Genomic DNA, 22831 nt, shown 5'->3' with positions numbered 1-22831 from the left:
TGGCTCCTCTTTCCTCGTTGTTTTCTTTTGCTGTGTGTGAACTTGTCCTAACACTTTGTGATTTCGTGCATGACTTCATCGAAGGTGGGTCTGTGGTTTCCTGTAAAATGGGAGTAATGACGGAGAAACGAAACTTAGCTCTGCTTAAAGCAAAACTGTTTTCTAAAAAAGAGCGAGAAGATGATTCTGGTTCTAAATTTTCTAAATTTCATTGAATTTTCCTCTAAAAAAAAAAAACTATTTTAAAAAAAATTCCCAAAATTTACCCCCATTTTTCTGCATAGTAGAAATTTGGGTCAGTCTGCCTTTGGGATGCTTTGCTGTTTGGCTGTTTATATTATTTTGGGGGACGTATACATTGGAATTGTAATTTATTTGATTTTGGGGATAGAAGCAAAAACAAAAAAAGACCCATGTTCCTACCATGTTCTGTTCACACCTCGGCACACAGTCATTATAGTTCCCTTACGTCCTGCCAGCAGAATAATAATGGGGTATTTTTGCCCCTGTGAACTAGTCCGACAGAAATTTTAATTTAAAAAAAATTAAACACTATTTACCTGCATCCTCTTCACCCTATAAAAGGACGTCCAGCCTTGTGTTTTCTCTGTCCTGTGTGGACTTTGAATAGATGGTTTGCTCTGCTTGTTTGCTTTGTATTATGTTTTTGTTTTCTTTTATTCTGCTGGACTTCCTAGATTGAACCTGGTGTTATACAAATGGTGTTTCTTAACCCTATGCAATCTGTGAAGCTGCTGCTGGCCCTCTGCTATTGAATGTTTTAGCTTGTTGTTGCACTAATACACCTTAACCTTTTCCTCCCACTAGGCAGATCGAGTTAGCGTCTGTAATGTCCGTGGCTGCGGGCCGTCAGCTCCAACCTCCGCCTGACAGCCGCAGCCACGAGTCAGCAAGCGATGGCCCCAGCCTCCTGTTGATGAACTTTGACCCGTGAGTACCCTGGACTATAAGAGGGGTCCTGCCCCCTGCTTCTTTGCCTGAGCGTTGTTGATGTTTCCTAAGTTTGTCTATGTGATGGCCTCCTAGTGTGTTCCTGTTTCCTGTTCCAGTTCCTGTTCCATGCATTTCCATACCATCCTGGTCGAGCACTGTGCTGTGCCAAAGTCGTGCTGTGCTGTATCCCACGTCTGACCAGCTTCACCTCGCCTGACATCTACCTGCTGCCTAGTCCAAGCCGAGCCTGCCCTGCTACTGTCTGAGCGGCCACAGGTACCCTATACGAACTGTAGGCTCCCACCTGAGCCCTGTTGGCCAGCTGCCTTAGCGCCAAGGCGGTACAGCCCAGTGGGTCCACAGACCCTTCGTGACAGCGTCCTTTGGGATGTTCCATGTGTTGGGTCGGAGGCGCCCCGAGTTTTCAGCGTTTTTCAGATAAGAGTATTCCTGAAAAAATTAGTATTTGTATGAAGAGGACATATCTTATATTTTATTTTGACTGGACATAGTGCTGCACTGCCTCAATGAGCGCAGCTATCCCTTTGTTTTATACTTAGTATCTGTGATATCAGATTTGTATTTTTTCTCTAATTAATTTATTTCTTCGATTTCTTCAGCAGGTTTTGGCAACAGAGATTGGGCGGAAGAAAAACAACCTCCAATTGAGATCACTGTAGCTGCAGGGATTGAGATATTCTCTTGCCTGTCAGCTATGAACTTCTAGGTGCCAAGATTGTCGCCCTCGTGAAATGAGTTCAGTCAATATATCATTCTTATGGAGAATTCTCTGTGGAAGGTCAGGAAAAAGTTGGAGAATATTCTGTACCGTGGAAAAAATTGTTGAAGTCCATCCAGTCATGGGACCGGAATGTTGACCAGGGGGAGATCCAAGTCTCCACCTCTAGGGGGTCCTAGGGCCTTCAAAGTGGATGTGCGTTTTGAAGAGACTACTCTGCTGAACACGGCCAGTGGCACAATAGAGTATGCGTCTGGTTATGAATTACAACATTGTAGGTTTAGCTCCTACCTGGCACGAGAACGTTGTCTTATCCTATATCCTGGCCAGGGAAGATCCTGTCAGCTTAGCTAAATGTGCCTGATTGCAGATCTCCTCGGTATAGGTATTGGTCTGACAGGTATCAGTATGGAAGACTGGCTGGGAACCCCTGGTTCCATTGACAGGTATCGGTATAGAAGACTGGCTGGGAACCCCTGGTTCCATTGACAGGTATTGGTATAGAAGACTGGCTGGGAACCCCTGGTTCCATTGACAGGTATCGGTATAGAAGACTGGCTGGGAACCCCTGGTTCCATTGACAGTAATCGGTATAGAAGACTGGCTGGGAACCCCTGCTTCCATTGACAGGTATCGGTATAGTAGACTGGCTGGGAACCCCTGGTTCCATTGACAGGTATCGGTATAGAAGACTGGCTGGGAACCCCTGCTTCCATTGACAGGTATCGGTATAGTAGACTGGCAGGGAACCCCTGGTTCTATTGACAGGAATTGGTATAGAAGACTGGCTGGGAACCCCTGCTTCCATTGACAGGTATCGGTATAGAAGACTGGCTGGGAACCCCTGGTTCCATTGACAGGTTTCGGTATAGAAGACTGGCTGGGAACCCCTGGTTCCATTGACTTCTGGAAATCTCCAAGGGATCCTTCAGATCCAAGTAGATATACAGCGCCTATTAGATTAGGTAGGAGATAGGGAAGTGGGAAACTGGTGACAGAGACTCTTTAAAGTGTAGCTAAACGTTCGACAAACTTCTGACATGAGTCCCCCACCGATCGCTAGAACGAAGCAGCTGAAGGTCTCGTGTGAGCGCTCAGCCGCTTCGTGTCTGTTCGGCTTTTTCCGAAAATTAATGTATAGGAGTACGGACTCCATAGAAAGTCTATGAGCTTGTACTCCGATACATCGGCTTTTCGGAAAAAGCCGAACAGATACGAAGTGGCTGAGCGCTCACACGAGACCTTCAGCTGCTTCGTTCTAGCGATCGGTGGGGGACTCAGTGCTCGGACCCCCACCAATCAAAACTTCTGACATGTCAGAAGTTTGTTAAACATTTAGCTGCACCTTAACCAAGTCAATCAGGATGGCTGAGCAGGCTAGCACTCTGCATTGGGGTCACAGTCCCCCCTCGAGGCGGTGGGTCGGATTCCATTTCTGACACCAGATCCCTTCCTGTAGGGGGCGCCTCCAACTGTCTACTGAAGCTGGAAATGTGTAACCTTTCCTGAGGTTGAAGATCATACAGTCCGGTTAGTCGCTTCCTCTGGGAAGATTTCTCGTACTGTTACATTACATCAGGTCATACTGGAAGTCTCCTTTGCAGGTCCGGCTCCAGGTTTATGTGGGCCCTTGGACAACAGAACCATAGTGGGCCCCTTTGCGGGGCAACTCAAGCGGCGGCAGTATAAAGGCAGGAACATAATACCAGAAGGATGTAACCGTGGATCACTCACCAGTCACATGGAAGTCATGGGCCAATGAATACAGATGGCGCCGTTTTTGCGATGTGAGAATCTTGATGTACCGGTTACACGGAGGTTGTGATTTCCGGAAGACCTGGTATCTGTAGGCTCGAGTATTTCAGTACCTGGAGGAATTAGAGGTACACGTGATGTTGATAAACTTCCCCTACCAATACCACCTATACTGTCCCATACAGGGCAACAATCCCCCAAAAAAGTGTGACCTTCAAGAAAATAGTTATGGTTCCGTTTCAGGTCCACCTTTCTACTCCCTATACAGTAATCCCTCCCTATGTGCCCCCACACAGTAGTAATGTCCCATGTTTCCCCCTAAAGAATAGTAGTTTTCTTTCGTGCCCCCATATATTAGTTGTGTCCGTATATATTAGTAAGGCGCCCCTTCTGCCCCCATATATTAGTTAGGCACAGGGGCGCTGCTAGGATCTTAAAGAATCAGGGGCACAAGCCCTGAGACATATTCCCCCCCCCGACGAACAATAAATAAACTTTTACATACATATTGGAGATGGCAGATCTATAAGACTAAGGCACCTATAGCTACACTGCTGGATATGATTGGATGGTTTGTCTCAGCAGCCAGTATCACACATGATAGGATTAGATACACGGCTCAGCAGACAGTATCACACATGATTGGCTTAGATACATGGACCCAGCAGGCAGTATCACACATGATAGGATTAGATACACGGCTCAGCAGACAGTATCACACATGATAGGATTAGATACAGCAGCTCAGCAGACAGTATCACACATGATAGGATTAGATACACCGGCTCAGCAGACAGTATCACACATGATAGGATTAGATACACAGCCCAGCAGACAGTATCACACATGATAGGATTAGATACAGCAGCTCAGCAGACAGTATCACACATGATAGGATTAGATACAGCAGCTCAGCAGACAGTATCACACATGATAGGATTAGATACACAGCTCAGCAGACAGTATCACACATGACAGGATTAGATACCCTGTCTCAGCAGACAGTATCACACATGATAGGATTAGATACACAGCTCAGCAGACAGTATCACACATGATAGGATTAGATACAGTGGCTCAGCAGACAGTATCACACATGATAGGATTAGATACAGTGGCTCAGCAGACAGTATCACACATGATAGGATTAGATACACAGCCCAGCAGACAGTATCACACATGATTGGCTTAGATACATGGACCCAGCAGACAGTATCACACATGATAGGCTTAGATACATGGCCCCAGCAGAGAGTATCACACATGGTAGGATTATATACAGGGCCCCAGCAGTAAGTATCCTTATACTAACATATGTCCGCCCACAAAAACAAGTGTGTGTGTTTATATGTATATATATATATATATATATATATATATATATATATATATATATATATATACACATCGGCTCAGAAGACAGTACCACACATGATAGGATTAGATACACAGCTCAGCAGACAGTATCACACATGATAGGATTAGATACACAGCTCAGCAGACCGTATCACACATGATAGGATTAGATACAGAGACTCAGCAGACAGTATCACACATGATAGGATTAGATACACGGCTCAGCAGACAGTACAACACATGATAGGATTAGATACACGGCTCAGGAGACAGTATCACACATGATAGGATTAGATACACAGGGCTCATAGACAGTATCACACATGATAGGATTAGATACACAGCTCAGCAGACAGTATCACACATGGTAGGATTAGATACACAGCTCAGCAGACAGTATCACACATGATAGGATTAGATACAGAGGCTCAGCAGACAGTATCACACATTATAGGATTAGATACATGGCTCAGCAGACAGTATTACACATGATAGGATTAGATACACGGCTCAGCAGACAGTATCACACATGATAGGATTAGATACACAGCTCAGCAGACATTATCACACATGATAGGATTAGATACAGGGCTCAGCAGACAGTATCACACATGATAGGATTAGATACACAGCTCAGCAGACAGTATGACACATGATAGGATTAGATACAGAGGCTCAGCAGACAGTATCACACATGATAGGATTAGATACACGGCTCAGCAGACAGTATCACACATGATAGGATTAGATACACGGCTCAGCAGACAGTATCACACATGATAGGATTAGATACACGGCTCAGCAGACTGTATCACACATGATAGGATTAGATACACAGCTCAGCAGACAGTATCACACATGATAGGATTAGATACAGAGGCTCAGCAGACAGTATCACACATGATAGGATTAGATACAGAAGCTCAGCAGACAGTATCACACATGATAGGATTAGATACAGAGGCTCAGCAGACAGTATCACACATGATAGGATTAGATACAGAGGCTCAGCAGACAGTATGACACATGATAGGATTAGATACAGAGGCTCAGCAGACAGTATCACACATGATAGGATTAGATACACGGCTCAGCAGACAGTATCACACATGATAGGATTAGATACACGGCTCAGCAGACAGTATCACACATGATAGGATTAGATACACGGCTCAGCAGACTGTATCACACATGATAGGATTAGATACACAGCTCAGCAGACAGTATCACACATGATAGGATTAGATACAGAGGCTCAGCAGACAGTATCACACATGATAGGATTAGATACAGAAGCTCAGCAGACAGTATCACACATGATAGGATTAGATACAGAGGCTCAGCAGACAGTATCTGGACCCAGGAAAGGTAAGTATAAGAATTGTTTTGCTTTTTTTATGCGTTACTAATTTTTTTTGTCTTTGTGGTATTTTACAGGTTCAGATGTTGGACTACGTCGGATTCGAGGACTACTTAGATTATGGTGTTTTTTTTATTCTCAATAAAATGGTTAATGACGATTGTGTGGGGGTTTTTATTTAAAGAGGCTCTGTCACCAGATTTTGCAGCCCCTATCTGCTATTGCAGCAGATAGGCGCTGCAATGTAGATTACAGTAACGTTTTTATTTTTAAAAAACGAGCATTTTTGGCCAAGTTATGACCATGTTTTTAGTTATGCAAATGAGGCTTGCAAAAGTCCAAGTGGGTGTGTTTAAAAGTAAAAGTCCAAGTGGGTGTGTATTATGTGCGTACATCGGGGCGTTTTTACTACTTTTACTAGCTGGGCGCTGTGAAGAGAAGTATCATCCACTTCTCTTCAGAACGCCCAGCTTCTGGCAGTGCAGATCTGTGACGTCACTCACAGGTCCTGCATCGTGTCGGCCACATCGGCACCAGAGGCTACAGTTGATTCTGCAGCAGCATCGGCATTTGCAGGTAATTAGCTACATCGACTTACCTGCAAACGCCGATGCTGCTGCAGAATCAACTGTAGCCTCTGGTGCCGACACGATGCAGGACCTGTGAGTGACGTCACAGATCTGCACTGCCAGAAGCTGGGCGTTCTGAAGAGAAGAGGATGATACTTCTCATCAGAGCGCCCAGCTAGTAAAAGAAGTAAACACGCCCCGATGTACGCACATAATACACACCCACTTGTACTTTTACTTTTCAACACGCCCAGTTGTACTTTTGCAAGCCTCATTTGCATAAATACGAAAATGGTCATAACTTGGCCAAAAATGCTAGTTTTTTAAAAATAAAAACGTTACTGTAATCTACATTGCAGCGCCGATCACAGGCAATAGCAGATAGGGGCTGCAAAATCTGGTGACAGAGCCTCTTTAAATAAAATATGTCTTCTATGTCCTTATATTTTTTTAATCTTTATTACTACCACCTTAGTAATGGCCGCTGGCTGATTGACAGTGTCCGTTACTAAGGCGGGGCTTAGCGTTAGCCGCTGCATAAGCCAACACTAACCCCCATTATTACCCTGGTACCCACCGTCACCAGGGTTGCCGGGAAGAGCCGGGTACGATCCAGTACCTGACCAGCTGTAGCAATGGTTGGGAACTGGGCTGGCCGCAGGCTGGTGTTATTAGACTGGGAAAAGCCAAAAACAGTGGCCCTTCCCACCCTGGTAATGCTGCCTGCTGCTGCCATTTTGTATCTGGCTGGTTATGAAAAATTGGGCGGAACCCCAATAACCATAACCAGCCAGATACAAAACTGCAGCAGCAGGCAGCATTACCAGGGTGGGAAGGGCCACTGTTTTTGGGCTTCCCCAGCCTAATAATACCAGCCTGCGGCCGCCCCGGTGCCCCGAGCATTGCTACAGATGGTCGGGTACTGGATGGTACCCGGCTCTTCCCGACGGCGGTGGGTAGCGGGGTAATAATGGGGTTTAGTGTTAGCCTTTTCACTGGCGCCAAGTACCAGTAAGAAGGCAGTGACGGGACCGTTCAGCTCGTCGTGGGAACATGTTAGGTGAGGGTTTTTAAAATTATTTTTATCTGCTCCTCTCTGCAATTTACCACGGACGGCTATAGTTAATTTAAGCAGGTGGTCGGCGTAAAGCAACCGGCGGGCGAGTGGGCCCCTACAAGAGCAGTGGGCCTCGGCACTTGCCTGGGTTCGCCGGGTGCTGACACCGGCCCTGCTCCTTTCTACAATTCCTAGAAGGAAAATCCTAGAAGCGGTCCCTAATCCTGGGGGAGGAACTGGAGTTTATTCTCCTGGAATTACAGCTACGAAGCCTTCGGGCAAATGAAGGAAAAGTATCAACCTCAAACAGGAGACAAACAGATCCATGAAAAGGAGATCTCATGGCCTCTGTGGTCTTCACGGATGTAGACCTTCACATTCCCATTTTCTTTTCGGCTCTTCACACCTTTTCTAGGGTGGTGTCGGCTGCCGCGGCCTGTAAGATCCATCTGGTGCTCCATCTTCAAACTACAGTCCAGTAACTCCAACGCTGCTGGATAATAAATTGGGAAAAGTCGAACAATGTTTCGTCAAGAACAAAGACGTTCCTATTCTTTGTCATAAGTTCCCAGGAGATATTCTCGTCCTTCCTCCTGCTTGGCATCGGAGGGTCTTATGTTTCATGTCAGCAGCTACAGATGCAGTTTTTTTGGGCACTTATGACCCCTCCAGAGAGAGATCCAGAACCTAACGTGGCGCAACCCGGAGTGGTTCAACAGTAGGTGCACCCCGTCATTTCAAACTCATGAATCCGTCAGATGTGGAAACATCTCAGAGACGGGAGGTCCTTGATCTTCTCTAGGGGCGGTCCCCAGCACTGATCACATGTTCTCTTCTCTAGGGGCGGTCCCCAGCACTTGTCACATGTTCTCTTCTCTAGGGACGGTCCCCAGCACTGACCACATGTTCTCTTCTCTAGGGGCGGTCCCCAGCACTGGTCACATGTTCATTTATCTAGGGCTGTCCCCAGCACTGGTCACATGTTCTCTTCTCTAGGGGCGGTCCCCAGCACTGACCACATGTTCTCTTCTCTAGGGGCGGTCCCCAGCACTGACCACATGTTCTCTTCTCTAGGGGCGGTCCCCAGCACTGGTCACATGTTCATTTATCTAGGGCGGTAACCAGCACTGGTCACATGTTCTCTTCTCTAGGGGCGGTCCCCGGCACTGGTCACATGTTTATTTATCTAGGGCGGGCCCAGCACTGGTCACATGTTCTGTTCTCTAGGGCCGGTCCCCAGCACTGGTCACATGTTCTGTTCTCTAGGGCCGGTCCCCAGCACTGGTCACATGTTCTCTTCTCTTGGGGCATTCCCCATACAATGCTAAATAATACTCCCATACAATGCTAAATAATACTCCCATACAATGTAAATAATACCCCCATACAATGCTAAAAAATCCCATCATACAATGCTAAATAATACCCCCATACAATGCTAAATACTCCCCATACAATGCTAAATAATACTCCCATACAATGCTAAATAATACCCCCATACAATGCTAAATACTCCCCATACAATGCTAAATAATACCCCCATACAATGCTAAATACTCCCCATACAATGCTAAATAATACCCCCATACAATGCTAAATACTCCCCATACAATGCTAAATAATACTCCCATACAATGCTAAATAATACCCCCATACAATGCTAAATACTCCCCATACAATGCTAAATAATACCCCCATACAATGCTAAATACTCCCCATACAATGCTAAATAATACTCCCATACAATGCTAAATAATACTCCCATACAATGCTAAATACTCCCCATACAATGCTAAATAATACTCCCATAGAATGTAAATAATACTCCCATACAATGCTAAATAATCCCATCATACACTGCTAAATAATACCCCCATACAATGCTAAATGATACTCCCATACAATGCTAAATAATACCCCCATACAGTGCTAAATAATACTCCCATACAATGTAAATAATACTCCCATAGAATGCTAAATAATACTCCCATACAATGTAAATAATACCCTCATACAATGCTAAATAATACTCCCATACAATGCTAAATCATACCACCATACAATGCTAAATAATACTCCCATACAATGCTAAATACTCCCCATACAATCCTAAATAATACCCCCATACAATGCTAAATAATACTCCCCATACAATGCTAAATAATACTCCCATACAATGTAAATAATACTCCCATACAATGCTAAATAATACTCCCATACAATGTAAATAATACCCTCATACAATGCTAAATACTCCCCATACAATGCTAAATAATACTCCCATTCAATGTAAATAATACTCCCATACAATGCTCTATAATACTCCCATACAATGTAAATAATACCCCCATACAATGCTAATAATACTCCCATACAATGCTAAATCATACCACCATACAATGCTAAATAATACTCCCATACAATGCTAAATAATACTCCCATACAATGCTAAATACTCCCCATACAATGCTAAATAATACCCCCATACAATGCTAAATAATACTCCCATATAATGTAAATAATACTCCCATACAATGTAAATAATACTCCCATACAATGTAAATAATACTCCCATACAATGCTAAATAATACCCCCATACAATGCTAAATAATACTCCCATACAATGTAAATAATACTCCCATACAATGCTAAATAATACTCCCTTACAAAGTAAATAATACCCTCATAAAATGCTAATAATACCCCCATACAATGCTAAATAATACCCCCATACAATGCTGAATAATACCCCCATACAATGCTAAATAATACTCCCATACAATGTAAATAATACCCCCATACAATGCTAAATAATACCTCAATACAATGCTAAATAATACTCCCATACAATGCTAAATAATATCTCAATACAATGCTAAATAATACTCCCATACAATGCTAAATAATACTCCCATACAATGCTAAATACTCCCCATACAATGCTAAATAATACCCCCATACAATGCTAAATAATACTCCCATACAATGTAAATAATACCCTCATACAATGCTAAATAATACTCCCATACAATGCTAAATCATACCACCATACAATGCTAAATAATACTCCCATACAATGCTAAATACTCCCCATACAATCCTAAATAATACCCCCATACAATGCTAAATAATACTCCCCATACAATGCTAAATAATACTCCCATACAATGTAAATAATACTCCCATACAATGCTAAATAATACTCCCATACAATGTAAATAATACCCCCATACAATGCTAAATACTCCCCATACAATGCTAAATAATACTCCCATTCAATGTAAATAATACTCCCATACAATGCTCTATAATACTCCCATACAATGTAAATAATACCCCCATACAATGCTAATAATACTCCCTTACAATGCTAAATCATACCACCATACAATGCTAAATAATACTCCCATACAATGCTAAATAATACTCCCATACAATGCTAAATACTCCCCATACAATGCTAAATAATACCCCCATACAATGCTAAATAATACTCCCATATAATGTAAATAATACTCCCATACAATGTAAATAATACTCCCATACAATGCTAAATAATACTCCCATACAATGTAAATATTACTCCCCATACAATGCTAAATAATACCCCCATACAATGCTAAATACTCCCCATACAATGCTAAATAATACTCCCATACAATGTAAATAATACTCCCATACAATGCTAAATAATACCCCCATACAATGCTAAATAATACTCCCATACAATGTAAATAATACTCCCATACAATGCTAAATAATACTCCGATACAATGCTAAATCATACCACCATACAATGATAAATAATACTCCCATACAATGCTAAATAATACCGCAATACAATGCTAAATAATACTCCCAGACAATGCTAAATAATAATCCCATACAATGTAAATAATACTCCCATACAATGTAAATCATACCACCATACAATGTAAATAATACTCCCATACAACGTAAATAATGCTCCCATACAATGTAAATAATACTCCCAGACAATGCTAAATAATACTCCCATACAATGTAAATAATACTCCCATACGATGCTAAATAATACCCCCTTACAATGTTAAATAATACTCCCATACAATGCTAAATAATAATCCCATACAATGTAAATGATACTCCCATACAATGTAAATAATACTCCCATACAATGCTAAATAATCCCATCATACACTGCTAAATAATACCCCCATACAATGCTAAATAATACTCCCATACAATGCTAAATAATAATCCCATACAATGTAAATGATACTCCCATACAATGTAAATAATACTCCCATGCAATGCTAAATAATACCCCCATACAATGTAAATAATACTCCCATACAATGCTAAATAATACCCCCATACAATGCTAAATAATACTCCCATACAATGTAAATAATACTCCCATACAATGCTAAATAATACTCCCTTACAAAGTAAATAATACCCTCATAAAATGCTAATAATACCCCCATACAATGCTAAATAATACCCCCATACAATGCTAAATAATACCCCCATACAATGCTAAATAATACTCCCATACAATGTAAATAATACCCCCATACAATGCTAAATAATACCTCAATACAATGCTAAATAATACTCCCATACAATGCTAAATAATATCTCAATACAATGCTAAATAATACTCCCATACAATGCTAAATAATACTCCCATACAATGCTAAATACTCCCCATACAATGCTAAATAATACCCCCATACAATGCTAAATAATACTCCCATACAATGCTAAATAATACTCCCATACAATGCTAAATAATACCCCCATACAATGCTAAATAATACTCCCATACAATGCTAAATAATACTCCCATACAATGCTAAATAATACTCCATACAATGCTAAATAATACTCCCATACAATGCTAAATACTCCCCATACAATGCTAAATAATACCCCCATACAATGCTAAATACTCCCCATACAATGCTAAATAATACTCCCATACAATGTAAATAATACTCCCATACAATGCTAAATAATACCTCAATACAATGCTAAATAATACCTCAATACAATGCTAAATAATACTCCCATACAATGCTAAATAATACTCCCATACAATGCTAAACACTCCCCATACAATGCTAAATAATACCTCAATACAATGCTAATTAATACCCCATACAATGCTAAATAATACCCCCATACAATGCTAAATAATACCCCCATACAATGCTAAATACTCCCCATACAATGCTAAATAATACTCCCATACAATGTAAATAATACTCCCATACAATGCTAAATAATACCTCAATACAATGCTAAATAATACCTCAATACAATGCTAAATAATACTCCCATACAATGCTAAATAATACTCCCATACAATGCTAAACACTCCCCATACAATGCTAAATAATACCTCAATACAATGCTAATTAATACCCCATACAATGCTAAATAATACCCCCATACAATGCTAAATAATACTCCCATACAATGCTAAATAATACCTCAATACAATGTAAATAATTCTCCCATACAATGCTAAATAATACTCCCATACAATGCTAAACACTCCCCATACAATGCTAAATAATACCTCAATACAATGCTAATTAATACCCCATACAATGCTAAATAATACCCCCATACAATGCTAAATAATACTCCCATACAATGCTAAATAATACCTCAATACAATGTAAATAATTCTCCCATACAATGTAAATAATACCTCAATACAATGCTAAATAATACTCCCATACAATGCTAAGTAATACTCCCATAGAGTTTGAACATAATGCTTCATATATGGCCCGTGTTATACTACCATAATGTACCAAAATAATACCCACATAGTACTGCAATTCACAATAATACCACCATACATCGCTGAAAACGGCTGCATTATTTTAATCGACTGTGGTAAAGGGGTTACGTTAACAATACCTGTTGAAATGGTTAATGGTGACATCCCTGGCGAAGGAAGGTAGTAAATGGGGTTAATGGAAACATCCCTGTTGGGCAGCAGAAGGTGTTATCGCTTACTGTAAACATACTTGAAGGTCTAAGGTTAAATCCCTAGTGGCCTAGGGTGCAGAAGGGGTTAAAGTTAGTATCCCTGGTTGTCTGGGGTAGTCAGGGTTAAATGGTTAAATCTCTAATGTTCTAGGTCAGTGTGGGGTCGATGGTAAAGTCCATGGTCTGGGGCAGTACAGGGATGACTTGTAAATACCCGGGTGGTCTAAGGCAGAGAAGGGGTCTATGTTGTGAAGGGGTTAATGGTAAGGTCCTGGTGGTCTAGCACAGGGAAGGGGGATAATGGTTGTCCCTGGTGGTCTGGGGCGGAGATGTAATTAATGGTCAAGTCCATGGTGGGCTAGAAAAAGGGAAGGGGGTGATTGTTGTCCTTGGTGGTCAAGTCCACAGAAGCCCCCTAAGCAAATCTGCTCTGTGTGAACAAGGCCTAAAATCTCCAAAACCCCTATTATAAAATAAATGGAAATCCTGTATCTAGACATTAGATATGTCGGAGGATTGACAATGGTTCAGCACTGTATAAGGCCCTGTTCACACAGAGTCTTTTACAGGCAGAAAATTCTGCCTCAAAATTCCGTTTAAAATTTTGAGGCAGATTTTGCTCTGCCTGCACGCTGTTTGCCGTGTTTTTTTGCGGCGTATTTTGCGGCGTTTTACTCCCGCGGCACTCAAAACACTGCGAAATACGCTTTATCTGCCTCCCATTGATGTCAATGAGAGGTCAGACACGTAAGTGCCCGAAGATAGGGCATGTCGCATCTTTTTCCCGTGAGACAGTTTTTCCGCTCGCGGGAAAAAAACGCCTCCGCCTCCCATTGAAATCAATGGGAGTCATTTTCGGCTGTTATTTTCCGCTTTTTCTGACGCAGTTTCCGCGTCAAAAACATGTAAAAAAATCTCTGTGTGAACTGACCCTAATAGTTCTCATAGTAGCAGTAACTGGTTAACCACTTCCTGCCCGTACTGTTTTACTACAATGTTCTGGATGTGACTTCCTGTGTATTTAATATGGTGGTGCGGCAGAAGCCTAGCTGGGGGTATAACACATGGGGGGGTGAAACATATCTGAGTGGGCCCCCCAATGCATGATTACAACTGAAGAGGCGCATCCTAATCATAGTGGTCGTCATTCTGTATAAGCGCTGGGCTGTACACGCCGCTGTATTGTCCATCCTTACTGAAGTTTCATCTTTTCTCTGACAGAGGAGTTTGCATTAGAAAATGTTGTAGACCTCTCTGAAAGTAAATGAAAGAATATATAACCCCATCATCCCTGTATATACCTGTCATCAGCCCTGTATATAACCCTCATCATCCCTGTATATACAAACCATCACCTCTGTATATAACCCCCATCAAACCTGTATATACCAGTTATCAGCCCTGTATCTACCAGCCATCACCCCTGTATATAACCCTCATCATCCCTGTATCTACCAGCCATCATCCCTGTATATAATCCACATCATCCGTGTATATACCAGCCATCAGCCCCGTATATAACCCCCATCATCCCTGTATATACCAGCCATCAGCCCCATATATAACCCCATCATCCCTGTATATACCATTCATCAGCCCTGTATATACCAGCCATCACCCCGTATATAACCCCCATCATCCCTGTATATACCAGTCATCAGCCCTATATCTGCCACCCATATCCCCTGTATATAACCCTATTCACCCCTGTATATAACCCTCATCATCCCTGTATATAACTCCATCATTCCTGTATATACCAGCCATCATCCCTGTATGTACCAGACAATATCCCTGTATATAACCCCCATCATCCCTGTATATACCAGCCATAATCCCTGTATGTACCAGACAATATCCCTGTACATAACTCCCAGCATCCCAGTATATACCAGCCATTATCCCTGTATATAACTCCCATCATCCCTGCATATACCGGCCATAATCCCTTTATACAAAACCCATCATCCCTGTATCCATCCATCCATTATTGGGGAGGGGGGTTTGCTCACCTTCTCCTCACACACAGGCTTCTTCTGCTCCTCTCTGTCGGGCAGCGTCAGAGGTGTGATTTAGCCTTTGTGCCTAGCCTGCGTCATGTCTGCCTGGTTGAAGAGTATTGTGGCGTGTCTGTGGCGGTCATGGCAGGTACGGCGGTCATGGGTGGAGCGGCCATCTCAGTGGGCTCCCTCCATCTCAGTGGGCCCCACCCCCCCCCCCCCGCTAGCTACGCCACTGGGGTTCGGAGTCTCTGCTCCTTCATACACCCGTCCCAGCCACAGTCATGACCATAAATACTAAAGTAAATTACAAAACGTATGAAAAACTTTATATCGTATACAATAAGTACAAGTTAATGCATAAAGTGTTGTTGTGATTTTGAGGGTGGGGGATGGGTACTAGAGCTCCGACCGGTCACCCAGTCCAAGAGTTTGTCGTGTAGAATTGTTTCCGGATAAAGTAAAATATGAATATGGAAACCAACGTGATGATGATTAAGATCCCAAACCGCGATATCTTATTCAGGATGAGAGCTTTACGTGACACCTCCGCTGCCGCGTCCAAGTCTCCGCGCTTCACTGCCGATCTGGTCTATGATGAAAAAAAAAAGATCAATCCTGTTTTTGTCGAGGAGACCAGAAGGAAGTCTATTTAGTGAACATTAAAAATGTGAAAACTGTTTCCAAATATTTTACTTCTAGGCTGAGACATGATCACTTGAGTTGACCGGCCCCCAGCCTGAGGCTGCACTACTGAGACAGTCTGATTATTGTCCAAATACTCTGCATAGATATAAAGTTACATGATAGAATTCACTCTGCCTGCAGCCACCACTAGGGGGTGCTCACTACATACCGTTTACATTAAACTCAATAATAACACAGCATACAGTGAGCTCCCCTGCTCCCCCTAGTGCTAGCGCCACTTATGTTTGGGACAAATAAAGGATCGGAAAGACTACAATTTTATCTGTCTAATCCTGCCTGTTCCATCTGCCCCTCCCAATAGTGGTGGATCCTACTAAAAGTGCTGGGATCCGTCAACAGGAATCTAACGCCTATGGTCAACTTTCCCGGGAAATTTCCCAGATTGAGCAAAAATTTGCAAGTAGCGTTCAATCAAGAACAGGACACACAATGTAGTCAGGGCCAATGAGATCTCTCCCCATCCGAAGACATCCTAGTGGTGAAAAGGGGAAATACCGTGCAGAAGGGCTCAATACCGGTCCCCTGCCCGGCCCAAATCTAGAAAACGTCCAACCTCCTCCGGTCCCCACAACACACTTACTTTGAATGAGTAAATAAGAGCCACAACCCCAAGTGGAAGACACAAGAAAAGGCTGAGGATGGAGAAGGTCATGTAGTCATTGGTTCTTGGTGGAGATACGGGAGTCCACGACGGTTCTGTGGTGATGACATAATTCGGTGGGAGACCATTGATGGCGGTTGTTGACTGTAGACTCGGGTATGGTCTACACACACAGGCCGTGTTTGGTGGTAAAGCCGAGTAGGGTGGTGGGGAGTCTTGAGAATACACAGGTGTTGTCGGGATCTTTGAGGTTTGGTTGGCACTTGGCGGAGATATGGTCTTTTGAGTGAATGGTGGCAACTTGGTGGACTCAGAGTAAGAGGGAGGAAGACCCTCAAATCCAGAGGACATTGGGTTCATGGACATCTCATGCGGCTTCCAGGAGTTCTGGTTCGGATACATTTCTTCCTTTGGATCTTCTTGAGCTTCGAGACGTTTCTTTCTTCAACATCCAAGACAATGAATGTTCTTCTTCTTCTGGAGCTCTACCCTACTACTGACAATGGAGACTTCTCATATAATGTCCGGGTATATACGTGACATGGTAATTCATATCATTTCAATAATTAGTATTATGCAGAGGTATATATAGAAGTCCAACCACCTCCTCCTTTCCACTCAAGATTTATTACCAGCACAATTTAAAGCTGCTTTACATAGAGATGGGGAAAAATGTCCTTGTTAAACTAGGTCATGTCTAAATCAATAGGTTGATTAATGGTTGTTACTCCAGAATAAGGTGTGTGGATGTCATGTCTGTTCACAGTGTTATTATATTATATATCAGTGATGTCATTAACAGGGGGCGGAGCTGTGACAACCTCTCACACATGATATACAGGCTGGTTGTCAGTAGTAATAGATGAATAGCTGTTACTGTATATAAGATGTGTGGATGTCATGTCTGTTCACAGTGTTATTATATTATATATCAGTGATGTCATTAACAGGGGGCGGAGCTGTGACAACCTCTCACACATGATATACAGGCTGGTTGTCAGTAGTAATAGATGAATAGCTGTTACTGTATATAAGATGTGTGGATCTCATGTCTGATCACAATGTAATTATATTATATATCAGTGATATAACAGGAGGCGGGGCTGTGACAACCTCTCACACATGATATACAGGCTGGTTGTCAGTAGTAATAGATGAATAGCTGTTACTGTATATAAGATGTGTGGATCTCATGTCTGATCACAGTGTAATTATATTATATATCAGTGATGTCAGTAACAGGGGGCGGGGCTGTGACAACCTCTCACACATGATATACTGACTGGTTGTCAGTAGTAATAGATGAATAGCTGTTACTGTATATAAGATGTGTGGATGTCATGTCTGTTCACAGTGTTATTATATTATATATCAGTGATGTCATTAACAAGGGGCGGAGCTGTGACAACCTCTCACACATGATATACAGGCTGGTTGTCAGTAGTAATAGATGAATAGCTGTTACTGTATATAAGATGTGTGGATCTCATGTCTGATCACAATGTAATTATATTATATATCAGTGATGTCAGTAACAGGGGGCGGAGCTGTGACAACCTCTCACACATGATATACAGGCTGGTTGTCAGTAGTAATAGATGAATAGCTGTTACTGTATATAAGGCGTGTGGATCTCATGTCTGATCACAGTGTAATTATATTATATATCGGTGATGTCAGTAACAGGGGGCGGGGCTGTGACAACCTCTCACACATGATATACTGGCTGGTTGTCAGTAGTAATAGATGAATAGCTGTTACTGTATATAAGATGTGTGGATGTCATGTCTGTTCACAGTGTTATTATATTATATATCAGTGATGTCATTAACAGGGGGCGGAGCTGTGACAACCTCACACATGATATACAGGCTGGTTGTCAGTAGTAATAGATGAATAGCTGGTACTGTATATAAGATGTGTGGATCTCATGTCTGATCACAATGTAATTATATTATATATCAGTGATGTCAGTAACAGGGGGCGGGGCTGTGACAACCTCTCACACATGATATACAGGCTGGTTGTCAGTAGTAATAGATGAATAGCTGTTACTGTATATAAGATGTGTGGATCTCATGTCTGATCACAATGTAATTATATTATATATCAGTGATGTCAGTAACAGGGGGCGGGGCTGTGACAACCTCTCACACATGACATACAGGCTGGTTGTCAGTAGTAATAGATGAATAGCTGTTACTGTATATAAGATGTGTGGATCTCATGTCTGATCACAATGTAATTATATTATATATCAGTGATGTCAGTAACAGGGGGCGGAGCTGTGACAACCTTTCACACATGATATACAGGCTGGTTGTCAGTAGTAATAGATGAATAGCTGTTACTGTATATAAGATGTGTGGATCTCATGTCTGATCACAATGTAATTATATTATATATCAGTGATGTCAGTAACAGGGGGCGGGGCTGTGACAACCTCTCACACATGATATACAGGCTGGTTGTCAGTAGTAATAGATGAATAGCTGTGACTGTATATAAGATGTGTGGACCTCATGTCTGATCACAGTGTAATTATATTATATATCAGTGATGTCAGTAACAGGGGGCGGAGCTGTGACAACCTCTCACACATGATATACAGGCTGGTTGTCAGTAGTAATAGATGAATAGCTATTACTGTATATAAGATGTGTGGATCTCATGTCTGATCACATGTAATTATATTATATATCAGTGATGTCAGTAATAGGGGGCGGGGCTGTGACAACCTCTCACACATGATATACAGGCTGGTTGTCAGTAGTAATAGATGAATAGCTGTGACTGTATATAAGATGGGTGGATCTCATGTCTGATCACAATGTAATTATATTATATATCAGTGATGTCAGTAACAGGGGGCGGGGCTGTGACAACCTCTCACACATGATATACAGGCTGGTTGTCAGTAGTAATAGATGAATAGCTGTTACTGTATATAAGATGTGTGGATCTCATGTCTGATCACATGTAATTATATTATATATCAGTGATGTCAGTAACAGGGGGCGGAGCTGTGACAACCTCTCACACATGATATACAGGCTGGTTGTCAGTAGTAATAGATGAATAGCTGTCACTGTATATAAGATGTGTGGATCTCATGTCTGATCACAATGTAATTATATTATATATCAGTGATGTCAGTAACAGGGGGCGGGGCTGTGACAACCTCTCACACATGATATACAGGCTGGTTGTCAGTAGTAATAGATGAATAGCTGTTACTGTATATAAGATGTGTGGATCTCATGTCTGATCACAATGTAATTATATTATATATCAGTGATGTCAGTAACAGGGGGCGGAGCTGTGTCAACCTCTCACACATGATATACAGGCAGGTTGTCAGTAGTAATAGATGAATAGCTGTTACTGTATATAAGATGTGTGGATCTCATGTCTGATCACAGTGTAATTATATTATATATCAGTGATGTCAGTAACAGGGGGCGGGGCTGTGACAACCTCTCACACATGATATACAGGCTGGTTGTCAGTAGTAATAGATGAATAGCTGTGACTGTATATAAGATGTGTGGATCTCATGTCTGATCACAATGTAATTATATTATATATCAGAGATGTCAGTAACAGGGGGCGGGGCTGTGACAACCTCTCACACATGATATACAGGCTGGTTGTCAGTAGTAATAGATGAATAGCTGTTACTGTATATAAGATGTGTTTTAATTCTGCAATAGTAATGAGACTTCTGAACTTGGCATCAGACACGGGTTGCACTAAAAAGAATGAATAGAGGTGGACAAAGTATGTGACCCCCAAATGATATAAACATCCCCCACTAACTCCACAACCAAGACCACCAATATCAAAACCTCTACTGATTGGCTGCATCTGTGAGGATAACCTGAATGCGAGTGTTCGATTCTCCTGCAGCGCCACCACAGGTAAAATGCAGCATTACACAGTTCCCATTCAAATCAAATGGCCGTCCATGTAATAGGCCCCCGCTGTGTGACTATATATATATATAACCTTTATACAGCACATCATGGTGTTTGTCATCTTCTAGGAGGTTTGGACTCCTGTATCTGTAGGACTGATTATTCTTTCGTGTTCACCTCCTCAGATCCAGTCAGTGGCGTAACTACCGCCGTAGCAGCAGTAGCGGCTGCTACGGGGCCCGCGGCATGAGGGGGCCCGTGTCGCCCGCCGGCACGGGCCCCCACCATGGCCGGAGGCTCCGCTAGCAGCCGCTATGGCTGCTACAGCGGGACGCCACTGAACACTACGGCAGAGCAGGGAGGTATCTCCCCGCTCTGCCATTAACTGGTTCCCGACCGCTGGCTGTATTTTTACGGCCAGCGGTCAGGGTCCTTAAAACCCGAGCCATAGACTTTCTACGGCTCGGGTTTTAACTTGCTGCCCGCGCGATCGGGCAGCTGAATGTCGGGTCTCCGGCTGTCAGTGACTGCCGGGGACCCTGAGGAGAGGATAGAAGCAGCTTTCGCTGCTTCTGTCTTCTCTGATCACTTGTACACAGCGCTGAATGCGCGCTGTGTACAGGAATAGAGACAGCAGCAGCGGCGCTGTCTCTATTCCTCCCGGTGATCATGTGACTGGTCACATGATCGCCGGGTGCCGTTAGTGGCAGACTGCTGCTGGGTCTTACTAGACCCAGCACAGCCCTATTAGTGACAATCGTCACTATGAGAGGGCTGATTTCCCCTGTAACTGGGGCTGCTGTGCAGCTCCAGTTACAGTGGAAAAACATGGTGTAAAATAAAGAAAAAAAATATATAAAGTTCCCCAAAGGTCTTCTTTGACCTTTGGGGGACAGACCATAGTAATAAAAAAAGAATAAAGTAAAGTGCAAAAAAAATGTAAATAATAAATACACATAAAATACCCGCCCCAAAAAAAAAACGTTCCCCCCCGCCAATCATTTTTGTAACGCTAGCGCTGACCCAATTACCCTAATATAGACATGTAATATATAAAGATTTACGGTAGACAATGACGATCACAAATAAAAGGTCTATTTTAGGGTAAGACTATGTTATTACCCCAAAAAAATAGCTGAAATGTAAAAAAGCTTACTTTTTTACTATTAATTTCAAACTTTATGAATAAAAATTCTAAAATAGCAAAAAAGGTGTGTATAAAAACGATAAAAAATTAAACCTGCATTGTCTATGGAAAAAACGTCGCAAAAATCACGTCGTTAGCCCAACAAATAAAAAAGTTAGAGCCATTTAACTAACACGTGCTAAAAATGGCTAAACGGTGTCTGGTCCTGAAGGCGCAAAATAGAGCAAAAGACATGTATCCCCCCCCTCTCCACAGGACATGTATCCCCCTCCCCCTCTCCACAGGACATGTATAGGGGATAGTCAGAGGTTTGTCATGGAGAAGTTCAGGGGACTTTCAGTCCCCCGTTCTCCCTATCGCTGCCAGAGATCACACATGTATCCCCTGTCCTGTGGAGAGGGGATACATGTATTTTGTAGGACACACTGTAGGTCGCATTTTTTTGGGAGGGGGGACGCTGTATGGCGTTCTCTACAGGGGGGGCTGTATGGCGTTCTCTACAGGGGGGGCTGTATGGCGTTCCCTACAAGGGGGGGCTGTATGGCGTTCTCTACAGGGGGGCTGTATGGCGTTCTCTACAGGGGGGCTGTATGGCGTTCTCTACAGGGGGGGGCTGTAAAAAAGGCACTATCTACAAGGGGGGGGGGGTTGTGTGACACCCAGGGGAGGGGGGGCC

General features: G+C 42.5%; 1 long non-coding RNA gene across 1 annotated transcript; it reads left to right on the top strand.

Annotated features, from left to right (window-relative positions):
- The first annotated feature begins 540 nt into the window (after positions 1-540).
- LOC142662311 (uncharacterized) lies at positions 541-2741 on the top strand. The gene is made up of 3 exons (XR_012850898.1): positions 541-951; positions 1071-1230; positions 1575-2741. It is a non-coding gene; the product is annotated as an uncharacterized LOC142662311 (long non-coding RNA).
- Positions 2742-22831: the final 20090 nt, after the last annotated feature.

The sequence above is a fragment of the Rhinoderma darwinii genome, chromosome 10, assembly GCF_050947455.1.
Source record: "Rhinoderma darwinii isolate aRhiDar2 chromosome 10, aRhiDar2.hap1, whole genome shotgun sequence".
NCBI classification, from domain to species: domain Eukaryota; kingdom Metazoa; phylum Chordata; class Amphibia; order Anura; family Rhinodermatidae; genus Rhinoderma; species Rhinoderma darwinii.
Note: the sequence above shows the minus strand (reverse complement) of the source record. Positions and strands in the feature narration are given on the sequence as shown.